At 40.3% G+C, this 21,367-nt stretch overlaps 1 long non-coding RNA gene across 1 annotated transcript; it reads right to left on the bottom strand.

Annotated features, from left to right (window-relative positions):
• Positions 1-16,281: 16,281 nt before the first annotated feature.
• LOC133552397 (uncharacterized) lies at positions 16,282-20,694 on the bottom strand. The gene is made up of 3 exons (XR_009806701.1): positions 20,597-20,694; positions 18,092-18,312; positions 16,282-16,559 (listed from the first exon to the last, which is right to left on the bottom strand). It is a non-coding gene; the product is annotated as an uncharacterized LOC133552397 (long non-coding RNA).
• Between the last annotated feature and the right edge of the window lie 673 nt (positions 20,695-21,367).

The raw sequence follows: 21,367 nt of genomic DNA, 5'->3' as shown, positions 1-21,367 counted from the left end.
TTGCTTTGTTGTGGTTTGAAATGATTTGTTGCATGTTATTCATACAGCTGTAGCTCAATTTAATGTTGTTCTTGTTGAATATTTTTCTTAGGGTGTTGCCTTTGGGGAAGTGTTTGTCGATCAGAGTGAGGAACTTGCGGCCGATGTTGGTTGAGACGTCTTTGCTGAATGGCGGATTGTACCAGATGATGTTGTTTCGTTTTCTGCTCTTTTTTGGTTGGTTTCCTGGGGTGGGTTCATAGGTGAGGGTGAAGTTGTATCCGCTTTCATCAAGTGCTTTCTGGTACGGGGGGGTTGCTTGGTCGAATTCAGCTTTGCTGGATGACAGCATCGATAGCCTTTTATTAATTCCGGTAGGTATTCTTTTCGTGGTGGTGGGTGGGTGGTTGCTGTCGTGGTGCACGTATTGGAGTGTTGTGTTGGGTTTCGTGAATGGTTGGTAGCTGTTATTTCTCAGGTTGAAAGTGACGTCGAGGAAGTTGACGGTTTGCTTGTTGGCTTCAATCGTGATCCGTAGGCCGTTTTCTTTGAAGATTTGGCATATGCGCTTCTTGGTGTTCTCGCTGCTCCTTGGCGAGGCGCGGCACACTGCCAGTCCGTCATCACGGTAAATACCAAGGTTCAGGTTGAGGCTAGCAAGCTGGGAGAGGAGGAAACTCCCAACGAGTTCGCACGTTTCTGCTCCGTCAAAACTCCCCATAGTAACGTCAAATGTTGAATTGTTCTTTTTTTGCCATGGTGTACTGTTGTGGATGAGTATGGAGTTCTTTGCGTGGATGATGATGTTTCTTTCGTTGCCTGTGATTGAGTCGTAGTCCGAGGCGAAGTTTAGTGCTTGGGTCAGTAGGTCTTGCGTGATGGAAGGGTAAAATTCTTCGATGTCGAAGGAGATAAAGTTGTGTTGTTGTTTGTCTTGGATGTTGTTGAACCATTTGATTACTGCTGCTGTATTTCTCCATTGGTTGAGTGGTGTTTTGTCCTTGATTTTTGTGTTGATTCTGTCCAGGATTATTTTGCTGATTTTTCCTATTTCGGATTTAGTTGGGTTTATTAGTCGGCATGTTGGGTTATTTGCGAAGTTGGGTTTGTGGTCCTTCAATGTGATGAAGGCTTCTTTGTTGGCTGTGGCGTCCACCCTGTCCTCAATGTCCAGTTCGGTTGCGATCCGCTTGTTTTCCAGGTGGATGTTCTGTAAAGTGTTGGGTTGCGCTTTTTTGTATGATTTGGTGATGCTTTTGTCCAGTAAAGAGTTATGTTCTGGTATGTCCATTCTGTAGAAGTTTGTGGTTTTATCGGCGGCTATGATGAGGTTGCTTACTTTCTTGATGCGCTCAATTGCAAAAGGACTGCCTACCCCCAGACTAAACGACTCTGAAACCAATAATGAATGTAACTGTCGCAAGAAACCTGATTGCCCTCTCAACGGAAAGTGCTTACAGACATCAGTCGTTTACCAAGCAAAGGTAATACGCAAGGACATTAACACATCCGACACGTACGTAGGATTAACCGAAGGAGCGTTCAAAACAAGATGGAATAATCACAACGCCTCCTTTAGAAACCAGACTTTGCAGAATTCTACCGAACTCAGCAAACACATTTGGAACCTCAAAGACAATAATGTTGAATATTCAATAACATGGCAAATTCTTGCATCCAGCACACCTTACAACAGTGGTAATAAAAGATGCAACTTATGCTTAAAAGAGAAACTGTTTATTATATATCATCCAGAGCTATCATCCCTCAACAAGCGCAGTGAAATCATTTCAACATGCCGCCACAGGCGGAAACACCTCCTAGGTAACACATGAGCCAATCACCACACCCTACGCCTGCTTGTACCCACCCACTCTGTGCTCTATATAAACCATTGTATGTGAATGCTTCCATTAAAACCTCCTGATGATTGAGGGAACCCCTCATGAAACAGATCTGTAGAGATGAAGTAGTCTTGTGATTTTTTCCCACACCTACATATTGCGCTCTACCACGGTATCGAGCACTATTCTCCGGATAATCCAATCAAGATATATATATATATATATATATATATATATATATATATATATATATATATATATATATATATATATATATATATATATATATACATTCAAAAAAGCGGTTATTCATCCTCTTCTTAAAAGACCTAACCTCGATCCTGACCTCATGGTAAACTACCGACCGGTGTCTCACCTTCCCTTTATTTCAAAAATCCTCGAAAAAATTGTTGCGGAGCAGTTAAATGAACACTTAGCGTCTAACAATCTATGTGAAACCTTTCAAACCGGTTTCAGGGCAAATCACTCCACGGACACAGCCCTTGCAAAAATGACTAATGATCTATTGCTAACGATGGATTCCGATGCGTCATCTATGTTGCTGCTCCTCGATCTTAGCGCTGCTTTCGATACTGTAAATCATAATATTTTATTAGAACGTATCAACACACGAATTGGTATGTCAGACTTAGCCCTGTCTTGGTTTAACTCTTATCTTACTGATAGGATGCAGTGTGTCTCCCATAACAATGTGACCTCGGACTACGTTAAGGTAACGTGTGGAGTTCCCCAGGGTTCGGTCCTTGGCCCTGCACTCTTCAGCATCTACATGCTGCCGCTAGGTGACATCATACGCAAATACGGTGTTAGCTTTCACTGTTATGCTGATGACACCCAACTCTACACGCCCCTAAAGCTGACCAACACGCCTGATTGTAGTCAGCTGGAGGTGTGTCTCAATGAAATTAAACAATGGATGTCCGCTAACTTTTTGCAACTCAACGACAAAAAAACGGAAATGCTGATTATCGGTCCTGCTAGACACCGAACTCTATTTAATAATACAACTCTAACATTTGACAACCAAACAATTAAACAAGACGACACGGTAAAGAATCTGGGTGTTATCTTCGACCCAACACTCTCCTTTGAGGCACACATTAAAAGCGTTACTAAAACGGCCTTCTTTCATCTCCGTAATATCGCTAAAATTCGCTCCATTCTGTCCACTAAAGACGCTGAGATCATTATCCATGCGTTTGTTACGTCTTGCCTCGACTACTGTAACGTATTATTTTCGGGTCTCCCCATGTCTAGCATTAAAAGATTACAGTTGGTACAAAATGCGGCTGCTAGACTTTTGACAAGAACAAGAAAGTTTGATCATATTACGCCTGTACTGGCTCACCTGCGCTGGCTTCCTGTGCACTTAAGATGTGACTTTAAGGTTTTACTACTTACGTATAAAATACTTCACGGTCTAGCTCCATCCTATCTTGCCGATTGTATTGTACCATAGGTCCCGGCAAGAAATCTGCGTTCAAAGGACTCCGGCTTATTAGTGATTCCCAAAGCCCAAAAAAAGTCTGCGGCCTATAGAGCTTTTTCATTTCGGGCTCCAGTACTCTGGAATGCCCTCCCGGTAACAGTTCGAGATGCCACCTCAGTAGAAACATTTAAGTCTCACCTTAAAACTCATTTGTATACTCTAGCCTTTAAATAGACTCCCTTTTTAGACCAGTTGATCTGCCGTTTCTTTTCTTTTTCTTCTATGTCCCACTCTCCCCTGTGGAGGGGGTCCGGTCCAATCCGGTGGCCATGTACTGCTTGCCTGTGTATCGGCTGGGGACATCTCTGCGCTGCTGATCCGCCTCCGCTTGGGATGGTTTCCTGCTGGCTCCGTTGTGAACGGGACTCTCGCTGCTGTGTTGGATCCGCTTTGGACTGGACTCTCGCGACTGTGTTGAATCCATTATAGATTGAACTTTCACAGTATCATGTTAGACCCGCTCGACATCCATTGCTTTCCTCCTCTCCAAGGTTCTCATAGTCATCATTGTCACCGACGTCCCACTGGGTCATTATTGTCATCGATGTCCCACTGAGTGTGAGTTTTCCTTGCCCTTATGTGGGCCTACCGAGGATGTCGTAGTGGTTTGTGCAGCCCTTTGAGACACTAGTGATTTAGGGCTATATAAGTAAACATTGATTGATTGATTGATATATATATATATATATTTATATATATGTATGAAATACTTGACTTTCAGTGAATTCCAGCTATATATATTTATTTTATTATATATATATATATAAATAAAAGAAATAGTTGAATTTCCGACGGCACCTATCAAATACACAGTAAAAAAAAAACACAGTTGTTCTACTAACTGTACTGTGCTAGCTGGTTACTAAAAAACAACAACAACACTTACCTTTCACTATTTGAGTAACCTTTTTTCTGCCATTTGCGTATTGGCGAGCAATCTCCAATTCCAGGAACATCGTTCACGGATTTCTTATAGACATCCGCAAATGAGAACGGTATGTTGCTTCCAGCTATCAGCATAGCCATCTTTGTCTCAGCATAAGATACACCATCGGGTCTCCATTTTGCGAGGTGGGCCATAATACTGGGTTGCGGACGCTTTGTACTTCGCTGACTGACCGTTCATGGCTGAGTATATTCGTTCGGCCGCCGTGTTCAATGGAGACGTCTGCTCTACAAGATTTACAGGCAACATACCCCATTGACATTGAGTCAGGTCTGGAGCTGGAGGGGGCGTGGACTCCAGCTCCGCCTGAATTTCGGGAAATTTTTGGGAGAAAATTTGTCCCAGGAGGTTTTCGGGAGAGGCGCTGATTTTCGGGAGTCTCCCGGAAAATCCGGGAGGGTTGGCAAGTATGCTTGGAATGAACATAATGTCATGGCTGTCTTGAGTTTCCGATAATTTTTACAACTCTTATGTTTTGTGATAGAATGATTGGAGCACATGCTTGTTCGTTACAAAAAACATTCATGATGTTTGGTTCTTTTATGAGTTTACTATGGATCTACTGAAAATGTGACCTGATCTGCTGGGTCAAAAGTATAGATACAGCAATGTTAATATTTGGTTTCATGTCCCTTGGCAAGTTTCACTGCAAAAAGGCACTTTTGGTAGCCCTCCACAAGCTTCTGGCAAGCTTCTGGTTACATTTTTGACCACTCCTCTTGACAAAATTGTTGCAGTTCACCTAAATTTTTTGTTTTTCTGACAAAGACTTGTTTCCCTTAGGATTGTCCACACGTTTAAAAGTCAGGACTTTGGGAAGGCCATTTTAAAACCTTAATTCTAGCCTGATTTAGCCATCCTTTTACCACTTTTGACGTGTGTTTGGAGTCGTTATCCTGTTGGAACACCCAATTGCTCACCAGACCCAACCTCTGGGCTAATGATTTTAGGTTGTCCTGAAGAATTTGTAGGTAATCCTTTTCTTTAATTGTCCCATTTACTCTCTGTAAAGCACTAGTTCCATTAGCAACAAAACAGGCCCAGAGTATATTACTACCACCACCATGCTTGACGGTAGGTCTGGTGTTCCTGGGATTAAAAACGTCACTGTTTCTCCTCCAATCATATTGCTGGGTATTGTGGCCAAACAGCTCATTTTTTGTTTCATCTGACATCACATGGACAAAGATAAGACCTTCTGGAGGAAAGTTATGTGGTCAGATGAAACAAAAATTGAGCTGTTTGGCCACAATACAACAATATGACTGTAAATGCGATGAGGAGGCGACATAAAATGTGGTTTCTTATTTACCATTGACTCTTGAGATTTAGATGTATGACTACTTGTTCATAGTAATGGATTGCTGAAGCAGACTGTTTATATCCTGTCAAAGTAAATCTATGTCAAATGTGTTTCCATAATTTTTTCATGATTTTCATGTTTCTTTGTCATCAGTCGCTACACTTTTGAGCTCAACTAAACAAAGAACACTGCTTTTGTCTGCAGAAATCATCACCCTGTTTAATTTTGAAGGCAAATTAGGAGCATAGAGCCAAGCTTCTCTTTTCCCAACAGTTACAATGCTTCTTTGTCAGCAGGTTTGGCAGAGTTTTAGTCCTTGCCAATGACAAAATGTGGCATTTAAACCATTAGTCCACCCACCCATCTGCCCATTCTTGTGGAATGTTGTATAATGTGAATATCAATGGTTTTTCACTGTTGTGTATTCAACACAATGGCTATTGAAAACCTGTTGTTGTTTTTTTACATGTTATTGAGTATCCCCATTAGCCACCAGAATGGTCAATCAATCATAGAATTCTATTAAATACCCAATTACTAGACCCAAATACACTATTTTAGCAGTGATGTCACATTATATCACTTGTATCAACTTTGTTTTATTAGCCGAGTCCAGAAAACCTTGGGTTAATCGCACAAACTAGTGATCAAAACAGAGGTGCTGAAATTGGTCTAACTCAGTGATTCTCAAACTATGGTAGGTGTGCACCGAAAAATTACTTCATTAAAATATAGTTTTTAATTTTTTTATATTCAACCACAATGTTACCGTTCAAACTGTGTGTAATTTTACCAATGTGGCCAAACATATTTAATATACTCTTTAAATAAAGCCTCTGCCTTGTTTTTAATGTGTACTTAGACCTACTATGCTACTGCATTTTAATGTTGGTCGTTATGGTGGTAATTGGAAAGCCAGTGTTACAAAACAAGTTTGAGAACCACTACTCTACTGAGTCCTGCAGGTTAAACATATTTTTATACTGATGATTGGCCAATGATTTAGGCAGATATAAAAAAAATTAAAAAAATAAAATCCCAACACATTGCTTCCAATTACCACCATAACGACCAACATTAAAATGCAGTAGCATAGTAGGTCTAAGTACACATTAAAAACAAGGCAGAGGCTTTATTTAAAGAGTATATTAAATATAAAATAAACTTGCTTTGCCTTGCCTTGCCTTTGATGTTGCTACTGCTGTTACAATGTAAGAAATGACTACTGTTTCTAAACAAATGACATTGTTAAAATGTGAACGTGCATGGGCACTTTTGTAAATGTTTAAGCATCACTGCATGCACGGCATTACTCCACCCCCCCCCCCCCCCCCGCCCCACCCCCCCAAAAAAACATGAATTCTCAATGGTGGCACAAAATAAATCAGTTGAAATTAACAAGACTTCTATCATTTTAATTAATTTTAAGTCATGGTCAGTCAAAATATTATTGGTAGGAATAACTATAAAAGAAGAAATAACTGATAACAGATTAAACAAAAAAACAACATTTTGAAAGTATGTTTTGTTCTGATTAAACTTGACTGGCACTGTATATGTAACTCAATATATAATACAAGTTTAATTTAGTTCCTTATGAAATAAATAAATAAATAAAGGACAAAAGCGTGTAAATGACTATCATTTCAGTGACAAGTTCTCTTTATTTTTTCTTTTACTTCTAAAAAAAAACAAACTGGTAGTCATTTCTTATAATATCAATTAGTTTTTGAGTAAATGGGTAGATAACTAACAGTAATTGGGATGCCTCCGTTCCATCGCCAGACTTCATCTACAGAACTGGACCCATTTCCCCACATAGACCGTGTGGATAAAGGCATGTACAACTATTATTTCAATCATTTAATTGCATGTTAGTGTTGCCCTGCTCAATAACTACTTAAAAACTGATTTTGTTAACATTATGAGCAAAAAAGAAAGAACACAGAAATATAATGTGCTAATGAATTTTGCACAAGGTAAACGTCAGTAGAAATGGACGCGACATAGAATAATAGCGGCTTACCTTTTACCTTTCCACTCATTTTTGCCCGATGGGTCTGCTCTTTTTTGCTGTTATTCTGCAGGTTCTGGCTACATTTCTCCCGTCCAAAGGCAAAACCCAGTAACTCAATGTTGGTCAAAACTGAGCTGATAATAATTTTGGAGTTCCTAGGTGATATGCTTTACATTAGTGTATGCGATATTGTAATTTGTTCCGTTAGTAAGCTGTTACGCGCATGGCAGGACCTAGCAACTACCACATAACCGCGTAGATACAACAGAAAAACCTAGTATCTCAAGGGACCAATCGGAGCTCCTTTGTCAGTCGCCTTATTGTCTTTAATGAGACATTTGCACGAATGGGGGCCGACGGTCAACCTGATTATGGGATATTATGGCACGAGGGGATATTTGGAAGATTGGCCCAGGACGTTGCAAGCACCTTCATTAAATGTATTGTTCTTGATTCTTCCCCTTGCATACTCTTTTGGGCAGATAACTGTGGCCCAATGTTTGCCCAATGTGCAAACGCAGAATGGGGCCCACCCGAGATTGTGATAAAATATCTGGAGAAAGGGCACACGTTTATGAGAGCAGATTCAACCCATGGCTCAATTGGCAAGAAAATGAAAGCTCAAGAAAACATCTATACGTTTGATGACTTTGTAGATCTTTGTAAGACGGCATCAAGATAGATTGGTTTTCCTTTGTTTTCTCAAAATCCGCTAGAAGTGAGTTACTAGGTTTTGCATTTGGACGGGAGATTTGTCCGTCTCAAAAATGCTTCTAATTTTGGAGATTGCATTAACAGTGAGCATTTTGAATTTTTTCCATCCAAACCCCAAAGAAAGATTCATTAAAATGATTGCAACAAATTACACTCCTCTCGCTTTTGCACAAGTCAATTTGACCCATTCTCCTCATCTTCCCATCATTGATGGATGGATAGAGGAAAATTCCTTCAAATTCTGCTCATAAATAAGATGGCTCTGAATAAAAATTCTACCAAAACACATACTTTGCAATATGAAATTACCTCCAGTCTTCTATACGTGACAAAATTTGATGCAAGTCTGCCCATATGTCGGAACTGTAAATGGCCGTTTCAAAATATTCTAAAACTCGTTAAAAAACAAGCCTAGAATTATTAATGTGTCTAATTTGGGAGGGAAGTGTACCTGTCCACACCGTTTTTAGGTCGATAACTATGAAATAATTGTCCACATTTTCAGTATTAGAGGGGCTTTTTAATAATAAAATTTAAATGGACATTATTTTCTCATTATAAAAAAACACTATTAAGTTTGGTCAAGACTTAATCCCCAGGATGCCTTTTACGGATGATGTAGATCAGGGGTGTCAAACTCAAATACAGAGTGGGCCAAAATTTTAGACTGAACAAAGGTTGAACAAATTAACCTTTTAATAGAGACCCAAACAAGTTTTGCATTGAATATTGAACGAGCAAGGCTTGTATAACTTTATAGTGACATGCAAAATCGATTTTCAAATATTGTAGCATCCCGGAAGAGTTAGTGCTGCAAGGGGGCTCTGGGTATTTGTTCTGTTGTGTTTATGTTGGGTTACGGTGTGGATGTTCTCCCTAAATGTGGTTTTCATTCTTGTTTGGGGTGGGTTCTCAGTGTGGCGCATATTTTTAACAGTGTTAAAGTTGTTTATACGGCCACCCTCAGTGTGACTAGTATGGCGGTTGACCAAGTATGCATTGCATTCACTTATTTGTGTGTAAAGTCCGCATATAGTATGTGACTGGGCCGACACAATGTTTGTATGGAGAAAAAGCGGACGGAACGACAGTTTGTAGAGGACCTTGAATGCAGTGCCTTTAAGGCACATCCCCAATGATGTTGTTTGGGTGGAAATCGAGAGAAATTCAGGAGAATGGTTGCCCCGGGTGATTTTCGGCAAGGGCACTGAAATTCGGGAGTCTCCCGGGAAAATTGGGAGGGTTGATAAGTATGAGTATTAGCGGTGAATGCTGTGTTATAATTCCGGCGGGCCAGCGCTAATGTTAATTTGATATTGCCTCAAGGGCCAAATTAAATTACACGGTGGGCCAAATTTGACCCGCGGGCCAGAGTTTGACACCCATGATGTAGATGTTCTCATACGATTGGAGCGCATCCGTCTCAAGCACTTGTCATTTTCCTCATAGACAGTGGAGGGAGGGATGCACAGAAAGGGGCTCAGCAAGGTGGCAAATAGAATGTGCCGCCTAAAACAGGTGTGCTGCAGGAGAGAGTGGAGGTGGAGTCACTAGATACAAGCCAGATGGCACTTTGTGCATTACTGGAGAATGCACAGGAAGCCTCAACACTGTCCTGTCCATCAAACCGGACAGGACTCCAACAGTGCATCACAAGGCTTGGATGTAGAGCACAGGCAAGCACCGAAGGCTAACTGGCTGGTGGTCAACTGGATGCACGCTCACTGGCTGAAAGCTCGTCCAGCTGTCTGGTTAAACAGACTGCCAGGCTAGCTATTCATTGTTCTGCATGTAAATTTGTTCCGGCACGACATGCCTCATTTTAAAACATGAGGAACATTTCAAAATATGAATCAGTATTTGATTTACGAACGCTGTTTAATTCTGTTATGTCTCAATTTGAAACTTTTAATTTGAAATGAGGCTACATTGAATCCATTGTTTTTTTTCATTTGAAATCCAACACACACTCAAAATCCTGTATATGAAAACATATGTTTCCTTTTGCAATCAAAAAACAATTTTAGAAGGTTAAAATAGAAATGAAAGGGCATTAAAGGCCTACTAAAATGAGATTTTCTTATTTAAACGGGGATAGCAGGTCCATTCTGTGTCATAATTGATCATTTCGCGATATTGCCATATTTTTGCTGAAAGGATTTAGTAGAGAACATCGAGGATAAAGTTCGCAACTTTTGGTCGCTAATAAAAAAAGCCTTGCCTGTACCGGAAGTAGCAGACAATGTGCACGTGACGTCACGGGTTGTAGGGCTCCTCACATCCTCACATTGTTTACAATCATAGCCACCAGCAGCTAGAGCGATTCGGACCGAGAAAGCGACAATTCCCCCATTAATTTGAGCAAGGATGAAAGATTAGTGGATGAGAATAGAGAGAGTGAAGGATGAGAAGAAAAAAAAAAGACGAGGACAGCGGGAGCAATTCAGATTTTAGTAGACACGTTTAGTAGGATCCATCCATCCATTTTCTACCGCTTATTCCCTCTTGGGGTCGTGGGGGGCACTGGCGCCTATCTCAGCTACAATCGGGCGGAAGGCTGTATACACCCTGGACAAGTCGCCACCTCATCGCAGGGCCAACACAGATAGACAGACAACATTCACACTCACATTCACACACTAGGGCCAATTTTAGTGTTGCCAATCAACCTATCCCCAGGTGCATGTCTTTGGAAGTGAGAGGAAGCTGGAGTACCCGGAGGGAACCCACGCATTCACGGGGAGAACATGCAAACTCCACACAGAAAGATCCCGAGCCTGGGATTGAACCCAGAACTGCAGGACCTTCATATTGTGAGGCAGACGCACTAACCCCTCTTCCACCGTGAAGCCCCATTTACTAGGATAATTCTGGAAAGTCCCTTATTGTGTTACTAGTGTTTTATTGAGATTATATAACATACCTGAAAGTCAGAGGGGTGTGGTGACCGCCAGAGTCTCTGAGGGAAGCCATGGAGGAGCCGAGAAAGTCGCAGCTGCCTCTTTGACAGCTGCAGGAGGAACGACACAAGCTCCGCTCATGTTTACGGTAATAACCGACTTATTACCAAAATTTTCTCACCGAAACCTGCCGGTTGACATGTTCGCTTGACCGCTCTGTTCCATATTAAAGCTTCACAACAAACAAAGAAACACCGGCTGTGTTTGTGTTGCTACAGCCGGCTACAATACATCGCTTTCCACCTACATCTTTCTTCTTTGACGTCTCCATTATTAATTGAACAAATTGCAAAAGATTTACAACACAGTTGTCCAGAATACTGTGTAATTATGCAATAAAGGCAGACTACTTTTAGCCGTGATCGGTGCTGGGAGAACATGTCCGCTACCACCGGTGACGTCACGCGCACGCGTCATCATACCTTGACGTTTTCAACAGAATACCTCGCGGGAAATTTAAAATTGCAATTTAGTAAACTAAACCGGCCATATTGGCATGTGTTGCAATGTTAATATTTCATCATTGATATATAAACTATCAGACTGCGTGGTCGGTAGTAGTGGGTTTCAGTAGGCCTTTAAACACATTGGGCTAACTATTTACAATTTTCCATACTACATATAGTCTGCTATAATCACAGAATAGTTTAGGAAATAATGAAATACGCTTTATTAACATTATATTAAACGCGTCATGATTTATGGTTGTCAATCCTGTATGTGTATTATTAGTAAGCACTAAATGATAAAAGGTAAAATGGTAAATTGATTTTAAATGTATAGCGCTTTTCTACCTTTTTAAGGAACTCACAGCGCTTTGACACTATTTCCACATTCACCCATTCACACCCTGATGGCGAGCGCTGCCATGCAAGGCGCTAACCAGGACCCATCAGGAGCAAGGGTGAAGTGTCTTGCTCAAGGACTCAATGGACGTGACTAGGATGGTATGAGGTAGGGATTGAACCAGGAACCCTCAGCTTGCTGGCACAGCCACTCTCTCAACTGCGCCAATCTGTCCTATAAAAACTAAACTATGGATAAAAATACCCCAAAAAGCCATGTAGCAGGTAAAACACACATCTGTTAAAGATAACACAAATTATAGCAATTTGTTACCAAATTCAGTCATTTTACTAGCACTAGTTGACGTTAGATGGGCGGTCCTAACTCCGGTAATATTTGGCATCAAGCTGTGTGCGTGTCTACGTATGAACGTGTTATGTATCTACATGTGCACAACAGATGAGCTGGTTAATCTATGAGCGCACAGTTTGTGTGTTTGCCAGAATGTCATCGTGTTGGTTGAGTGACGTCAGTGAGTGAGTGGGTGAGTGGGCGTACTGCGCAGTAAAGTGACGAATAGGTCCGGTTGTGTCCTGCAAAACTAATAACAAAGCAACCAGATTGTCACATATCGGCGGCCACAAATTCTGACCGGAAAGCCGATTTTAGCAGACCCATTGCAGGGTAAAGGGAAATGAAGGGAACGTCTCCCCTGCGCTCCTCTAGTGCGGTCTGCACCGGAGCAAACAGCAGGACAGGTGTAACATTTATTTTATCACCTCTTTATAACTCTTTGTGCAGATCTGAATGCTTATTATTTAAATGTTTACCTAACTTTGAAGCAACGGGTTGATACTTATCGCCACATTTGGCGAGGCATGTTTTAAAGCAACATTTTAAGCCCGGCGCTTTTTTGTTTAAAGCCTCACCTTTATATTTGGTTTTAAAGCCCTAATACCTCCACATGGCGCTTACACACTCACTCTTTGTTTGCCGGTAGAATTATCGTTTTTTGCCATTTTTCCCCACCATGATGTTATTGCTTGTATGCACGTGCATAAAGTATGCACTTGCATAAAGTTGCAAGAAACACGTCAATAATGAATAAAGCTAAATATGATCTAGACCAAAAATCACTTCATATTCTCTACTGCTCACTAGTATTACCATATCTGAGTTACTGTGTAGAAATATGGGGAAATAATTACCAAAGTACACTTTTTCACTAACAGTGTTACAAAAAATATCAGTTAGAATAATACATAATTTGAACATACAAATCCTTTATTTATTGAATCAAAGATACTGAAATTCCATGACATAGTGAATTTACAAACAGCTAAAATTATACACAAAGCAAACTATAACCTGCTTCCCAAGAATATACAAAAATTCTTCTCAACAAAAGAGGAGAAATATAATCTTAGAGAAAAATGTAATCTAAAACATTTGTACGCACGTACAACACTTAAGACCTTCAGTATATCAGTATGTGGAATTAAACTATGGAATGGATTAAGCAAAGCAATCAAACAATGTACTAAGATGATCCACTTCAAGAAACTCTTCAAACTTAAAGTGTTTACAGAGTACAAAAAAGAAGAACCATGATTAACATTCTGAATATATTCACCCATTCATTCTTTCATTCTCAAAATAATGTTACTTATCTCATCGTATGGAATAAAACTTACTTCAACAATTATTTATTTATTTATTTTTATTGTGATTACTTATGGAGTATATTGTGAAAACATTAAGAACAGGAAGTGAACAAAAGTTTTAGCAACTGTTATGTTAAAGAAAAGGGGTAGGATTAAATAAGCTCTGCTTCTTCCGACTGCTTTTGGAACATGTTGAAAAGAGAAACTGGAAATTGTGTTGTATCATGTTTTATGCTTGCATGTTCCAAATAAACTCAAACTCAACTCAACTCAACTCAACGTGTGCGTTTCCACACATTCAACATCATGGACCTCGGCTCAGAAGTCACTACCTCACAGTGGCACTTAGATGATAGAACGGTACCGGTCTTTTTCAAAGGTGGTATGGTACAGATTTCAGTCAATTACTTTATTAGTTCCAGTAACCCTGCACCAAACTGCGGCCCACCAAATGTCTGAAATCACAATACTCACTCGTTGACACACACACACACACACACACAGACACACACACACACACACACACACACACACACACACACACACACACACACACACACACACACACACACACACAGTTGTGCCCCATGTGGGGACTCTTTTGTGTGTTACGTTCTTTCCCAGTGAGGTGCCACTGTGCCTGAAGGGAGAGAGACCAATTTCAATTCTCTCTTCTGTCCTTGCACACTTGTTTGTCCCAGCAGTGTTTGCCTCTTCCTTTCCCTTTGTTTGGCTCAGCATCCACTCTGACAGGGTAAGGCCATTATTATTTTTCCCCTTTTCTCGCTTGTATCCTGCTTCATAACCCTTTCCTTTAAATTTCTCTCTCTAACCCAGCTACCTCTTTCGCTCTCCGCAACCTAATTGGCATGACACTTTTCCTCCTGTCATCCCCAATGTTGCTTTGAAAGCTGCAGTCAGCCCAGTGGGGGATTGGAAAATGTGTAAGGCAATGGCACACTAACACACACACGCACACACACATACACACACGCACGCACACACTCAAAACACCTTTCAGTTCCATCATTATTCCTATGTTCATTGCGTGGAAAGATATCTTCCAACGTCCCCCAAATGCCCCTAAGGACTGTCATTTATAAGGTGGGTAAACATAAACATGCATTAAAGAATATGCATAAATAGATGCATGTGTCACATATGTAAGCAAAGAAGGAGACACATCACATGCACACGAGCGCTTACGCTACATGGCACCTCAAAGGCACAAGTAAAGTAAAGTACACCATTCTATTTTTGGTAAAGAGAGGGAGATGACTGAAAGAGTACAAGATGCTCTTATAATTATCTGTATGTTTAAAGGTCTAAATATTTTAGAGGTTCCTACAGTTGCGTTATTACCAAGCTGCAGGCTCTCGTAGGCAGGGCAATGCTTTTGAGGTTAGATATCTCAATTTAACACGACTAAACTATTAAAATGCCTACTTTAAAGTGCCTGTGTCAGTATATATATACATATATATATATATATATATATATATATATATATATATATATATATATATATATATATGTGTGTGTTAAAATTAAAGCACCAATGATTGTCACACAAACACTAGGTGTGGCGAAATTCTTTTCTGCATTCGACCCATCACCCTTGATCACCCCCTGGGAGGTGAGGGGGGCAGTGGGCCGCAGCGGTGCCGCACCCGGGAATAATTTTTGGTGATTTAACCCCCAATTCCAACCCTTAATGCTGGGTGCCAAGCAGGGAGGTAATGGGTGCCATTTTTATAGTCTTTGGTATGACTCAGCCGGGATTTGAACTCACGACCTACCAATCTCAGGGCGGACATTCTACCCACTAGGCCACTGAGTAAGTACATATATAATTATACCAGCGTATATATATATATATATATATATATATATATATATATATATATATATATATATATATATATATATATATATATATATATATATATATATATATATATATATACATATATATATCCATCCATCTATTTACTACCGCTTATTACCTTTGGGGTTGTGGGGGGCGCTGGTGCCTATCTCAGCTACAATCGGGCGGAACACCCTGGACAAGTCGCCACCTCATCACAGGGCCAACGCAGATAGACAAACAACATTCACACTCACATTCACACATTGATTGATTGATTGATACTTTTATTAGTAGATTGCACAGTTCAGTACATATTCCGTACAATTGACCACTAAATGGTAACACCCGAATAAGTTTTTCAACTTGTTTAAGTCGAGGTCCACGTTAATCAATTCATGGGCCAATTTAATTTTGCCAATCAACCTATCCCCAGGTGCATGTCTTTGGAAGTGGGAGGAATTCACCCACGCATTCACGGGGAGGACATGCAAACTCTACACAGAAAGATCCCGAGCACGGGATTGAACCCTGACTACTCAGGACCTTCATATTATGAGGCAGACGAACTAACCCCTCTGCCACAGTGAAGCCTATATATACATGTGTGTGTGTGTATATATATATATATATATATATATATATATATATATAATATATATAATATATTTGGCTAAGCAAGGTAATGGAGTGGGAACTAATCCAAAAGTGTATGTTGTGTGACTATGTGTGGAGATTAGCTGTTAAGTGTTACCGGAGTGTTGAGCAAGAGGCAAGTCCAAAAGGAGCGGGGCAGGCTCGTAGATCCGAGAGACAAGCAGGAAGTGAGGGCAACAGAGAGGCGACAAAATGTCCGTGTCCATGGGGCAGGTCGAGATTCAAGAGGCAGCCAGAGAGGCAGCCAGAGAACCAGAGGGGAACACAGGGGAAGACGAGACACACCGCTCGTCACGCAGGAAAAAAGGGTTGCTGCAAGATACGACAAGGGGGACACGGGATCAATCAACCATGAGGAGAAAGAAACACAGAAAGAGAGATTATCATCAGGTTTGGCTTAATGTACAGGACAGGTAGCTACGTTCTGGTGCAGGATAGCAGGTTGTGCAGGCTTTTGAAGGCGGTCCTCTGATCAGCCACAGAAGTGCACTCTTGGAGTGTGTTCATTACAGATTAGTGCAAATTAGCATGGACCCGGGCAGTGACACTTTAGCTATTCATCTTATGTTGCATTAGAGCCACTGCAGAAGCTTGTTTTATACATCCCTCACTTCCCTGTGCTCAACATACTGCTTGTACCAACACTGAACTGGATAAGCAGGAAAACAATATGTGAAACCCATCAATATTCATGACATCACCACATTCTTGTGATAGTGTTGACCAGCGATAAAAGGCCAAAGCTAGTCTCCAGATAAATAAATCCCGAATATAATAGAGAGCATCTGTAATTGTGCAAAAACAACACCATGGTCTTGTTAATCTCATTAGAACAATTAAGACTAGAATCTCCCCAAAGACTTCAACCCAAGACTTATTATTTCGAGCCCCCCAAGTGGTGTTCAGCCAGTGATTTCAAAAGTGAAGTTAAATGGATCAAATGTGACGTAAGTGGGGCTGTGTGTATTTATATGGAGAATCTATTAGGATGTCAAATGATTAGAAGTAGACTTGACTTACGTTATGCCTGTTTAGTAGTGAAACCCCTGAAAACTGTGTAACCTAATAATTATATTAAATTCAGAGCAGTGATTCAATTTAAAAATGAATGTACAAATCCTGGATGTGTGGTCAGGGGAGGCAGGTGAGCCAGAGCCTTAATTGTCATGATATAATGTGAAAAAGTAGTAATAAAAACCAGTGGTGTGCCGTCAGGGCCAGCAAGGCCTTCTTTGCTGGCCTAACATAACCAGAAATCATGATCATAATTAAAGATGAAAGTAATTTTTAATTTAATTTCCCTTAATATCTAAAATTATTCATATTGTCTTCATATCATATTATGCTCGCGCCAATTCTGTTGTTTTTAGTTTAGAGTTTGTATTCAATTGGAATACAGTTAGCTTATGTTGCCATGCTGTACCAAATCTGCCCTAGAGCCTTCAGAATCAAAAATAGGGGCGTCTGTGCACTGTGAATGAACGGACACATACAGGTGATAGACAATTGCGATAGCCAATCAGATCATGGGTTGTTTTCAGTAAGGCCTTCTAGCTGGCCTAAGACAGATATATATTGTGATGTTATGAGTTAGGTAATATAAGTATACTGTTATTAGTACTTCTGACTATTTTTTGGTCCCACAAAATTAGCCGTGTATGTTGTATTGTTAGATGTACTCTCATCTTTGCACCATAGAGAGAACCTAAAAATAAGCTGTACCCAATTGTTTTTTGGACAAATTCTATTTGGGTACACCGTGAAAATATTTACATGGGTGCCTGTGTTCATTCACAAGTTTACCAAAAGGCAATGCATGAAACACTGCATACAGTACAGCCTACCGTAGAGGTCATTGTCCTTCTCCTTCTTCAGTGTCGGATTTAAAGGTACTCTGATTTTCTTAGTCCGGTTTGATCTTGATTTTCGCTTTTGTTTTGAGGCAGGTTGCCTCCGGACTTGTGCCGTCTTCTTAGGTGCGCAGCAATCCGGCCTTTAGGGGCCCGTTAGTGGTTCTGTGTGGCAGCTGTTTCCTTTTTCAATGGAGTTCTAGTTCGTCTTCGGCCTTGGAAAGAGAAGAAGACTATAAAAAGAAGGTTAAATTAAATTAGATTAGATAGTACTTTATTTATTCCTTCAGGAGAGTTCCTTCAGGAAAATTTAAATTTTCAGCACAATCCCATTCAAGATCAGACAAACAGTATAGGGAGACAGAACAGAATCTCTGCCGGCCTCCAGCGCCCCTTACAAAAAAGATGAGATACAGGTATACAAGGGGGAGGAATGGGAGAAAAAAATAGAATATTAAAATACAATAAAATACAATAAAAAATATCGGTGTAAGCCTGGGTCCTGGAGAGGGGGTCCAGACTGAGGCCAAGGGAAAAAAACAACAACTCATAGCCATAGTACACATCACTCTCACATGTGTGTAAGAGGGAAACATCAAAGAACACAAAGGACATTAAATACATTCAAGCAGCTGATGCAGCCAGACATTTCTACATACAGCTATGAATAAAAAGTAAAAGAAACATCTACACAGTGTTGGCCTCTGCGGTGTTCCACACTATCGTCTGCTGGGGTGGAGGGAGCAATGATTAAGCTTAATCATTCAGCCATGTTTTTCCCATTTTTCCCTGTGGGGGACATTGTTAATATATGTTCGATGAAACGTGACTATATGCATTAATGCAGTGGTTCTCAACCTTTTTTCAGTGATGTACCCCCTGTGAACATTTTTTTTTTTTCAAGTACCCCCTAATCAGAGCAAAGCATTTTTGGTTGAAAAAAAATGAGATAAAGAAGTAAAATACAGCACTATGTCATCAGTTTATGATTTATTAAATTGTATAACATACAAAATATTGCTAATTTGTAGTGGTCTTTCTTGAACTATTTGGAAAAAAAGATATAAAACTGACTAAAAACTTGTTGAAAAATAAACAAGTGATTCAATTATAAATAAAGATTTCTACACATAGAAGTAATCATCAACTTAAAGTGCCCTCTTTGGGGATTGTAATAGAGATCCGTCTGGATTCATGAACTTAATTCTAAACATTTCTTCACAAAAAAAGAAATCTTTTTTTAACATCAATATTTATAGAACATGTCCACAAAAAATCTAGCTGTCAACACTGAATATTGCATTGTTGCATTTATTTTCAGTTTATGAACTTACATTCATATTTTGTTGAAGTATTATTCAATAAATATATTTATAAAGGATTTTTTAATTGTTGCTATTTTTAGAATATTAAAGAACAAAAAACTCACGTACCCCATGGAATACCTTCAAGTACCCCCAGGGGTATGCGTAATCCCATTTGAGAACCACTGCATTAGTGTATGTGTATATTTGTGCTTGTGTATGTATAGTATGAATATGTGTTTTTTTGTACAGTGGATGTGCGTGTGGATGTATAAAACCCAAAACCAGTGAAGTTGGCACGTTGTGTGGATCTTAAATAAAAAACACAATACAATGATTTGCAAATCCTTTTCAACCTATATTCAAGAGACAAGAGAAGATACTTAAATTTGAACTGAGAAACGTTGTTATTTTTTGTAAATGTTAGCTTATTTGGAATATGATGCCTGCAACATGTTTAAAAATAGTTGGCAAAAGTGGCAAAAATTATGGAGAAAGTTGAGGAATGCTAAACAAACACTTATTTAGAACCTCCCACAGGTAAACAAGCTAACTGGGAAAAGGTGTGTGCCATGATTGGGTATAAAAGCAGCTTCCATTCACAAAAAGGATGGGGCGAGGGTCACCACTTGGTGAACAAATGCGTGAGCAAATTGTCGAACATAAATGTGTGTATGTGTGTTTGTATGGGCAATATATGTGTCCCTCAGAATGTGCGGGAGCCAAAGTAGGGCCACCTCAGAGAGCCCAACCCAAAACAGCAGGTGTGGTACCCAGGGAACAAAAGACTTCCAGCCCCATGCAGGTACGCCAGTCAGCAACAGGACCCCTAGAACCGGGCCATTTTGTCATGATCCATGGACCGAATCAGGTTTTGTGTTTTCGGTTAGTTTTTGAGTCCTTCGGTTACTGTTTGTGCACCTCCTGAGTTTGTTACTATGGATACATATTATTTTTCCCTGCCTCTTTTATTGGGTAGCTCACCTGTTTCCAATCAGAGGCACTATTTAAGCCTGCCTTTGCCGGTCACCCGTCCTGGCTTCTTTGTTTTGCTTTACGCTGCTGTTACGAACGTTTTTTGCTTGCCTCCTAGCTCATGCTAAACCAGCATCCGGTGTGGTTGGCACTTTTCTCCTAAGTCTTGTTTTTCTGTTTTTGTGGTTTGTTGATTTTGAAGATTAAACCATCCACTTACCTTCATGCTTTGTCCGGAGTTGTCCGTTCTGCATCCCGGGAGAACAAACCACGCAGTGAGCTGCGACCGAAATCTTGACAGGGATAGACCAACGTGCCTGGCAAAGGACAAAGCATGTGAGAAGCAGGAGAAAAACTAGCCACTAAGCTAGCGAAAGACCATTCCCCTAGCGGTAGAAAGACGGGTATCACTCTCCCGAGGGGCCCAGAGACTTCCCCCAGCTGGACGGAAAGACCACCCCACAAGCAACCAGTGAAAAAAATGTTATAAAGAATCGGCTTATAGTCCTTACATTTCGGTATATACACGGTAATATTACTATAATGTACATTACCATTTTTCATATGGTATATGCATACTACATTTCTAACAATGGAGTCTTTAGGTTTCCACTTCATCCACTGTTTTAAAGGTTGCAGTAGGACCGCATATTTGTCCAGAAGTTGTCTATATCCAGACAAAGTGAAGAATACCTTTTGTTGATGTGCACATGTTACGTACGGTGGGGGAAGGAGACGACCCCAAAGTAAGAATCAGTTCAATTGGTTTATTGAACCTTTTGATGAGTGTGTGGGATGTGTATGCTACTCTAAGTGTTTGGGGCAGGATGTGTCGAGTTAACAATGTAAATATTACCAGAGTTTGTTGTATGTGCGTGTTGGATGAATCTTTCGCCAGACCAAAAGGGGCAAGGCAAGAAGGCAGTCCTTGGGCAAGCAATTGGTCGGGGGTTGGAGAGAGGCAACGAGGTTATGTGTCAAAGCAGGGGGT

The sequence above is a fragment of the Nerophis ophidion genome, linkage group LG05, assembly GCF_033978795.1.
Source record: "Nerophis ophidion isolate RoL-2023_Sa linkage group LG05, RoL_Noph_v1.0, whole genome shotgun sequence".
Classification (NCBI taxonomy): Eukaryota; Metazoa; Chordata; class Actinopteri; order Syngnathiformes; family Syngnathidae; genus Nerophis; species Nerophis ophidion.
This window is presented reverse-complemented; position numbering and strand designations above follow the sequence as displayed.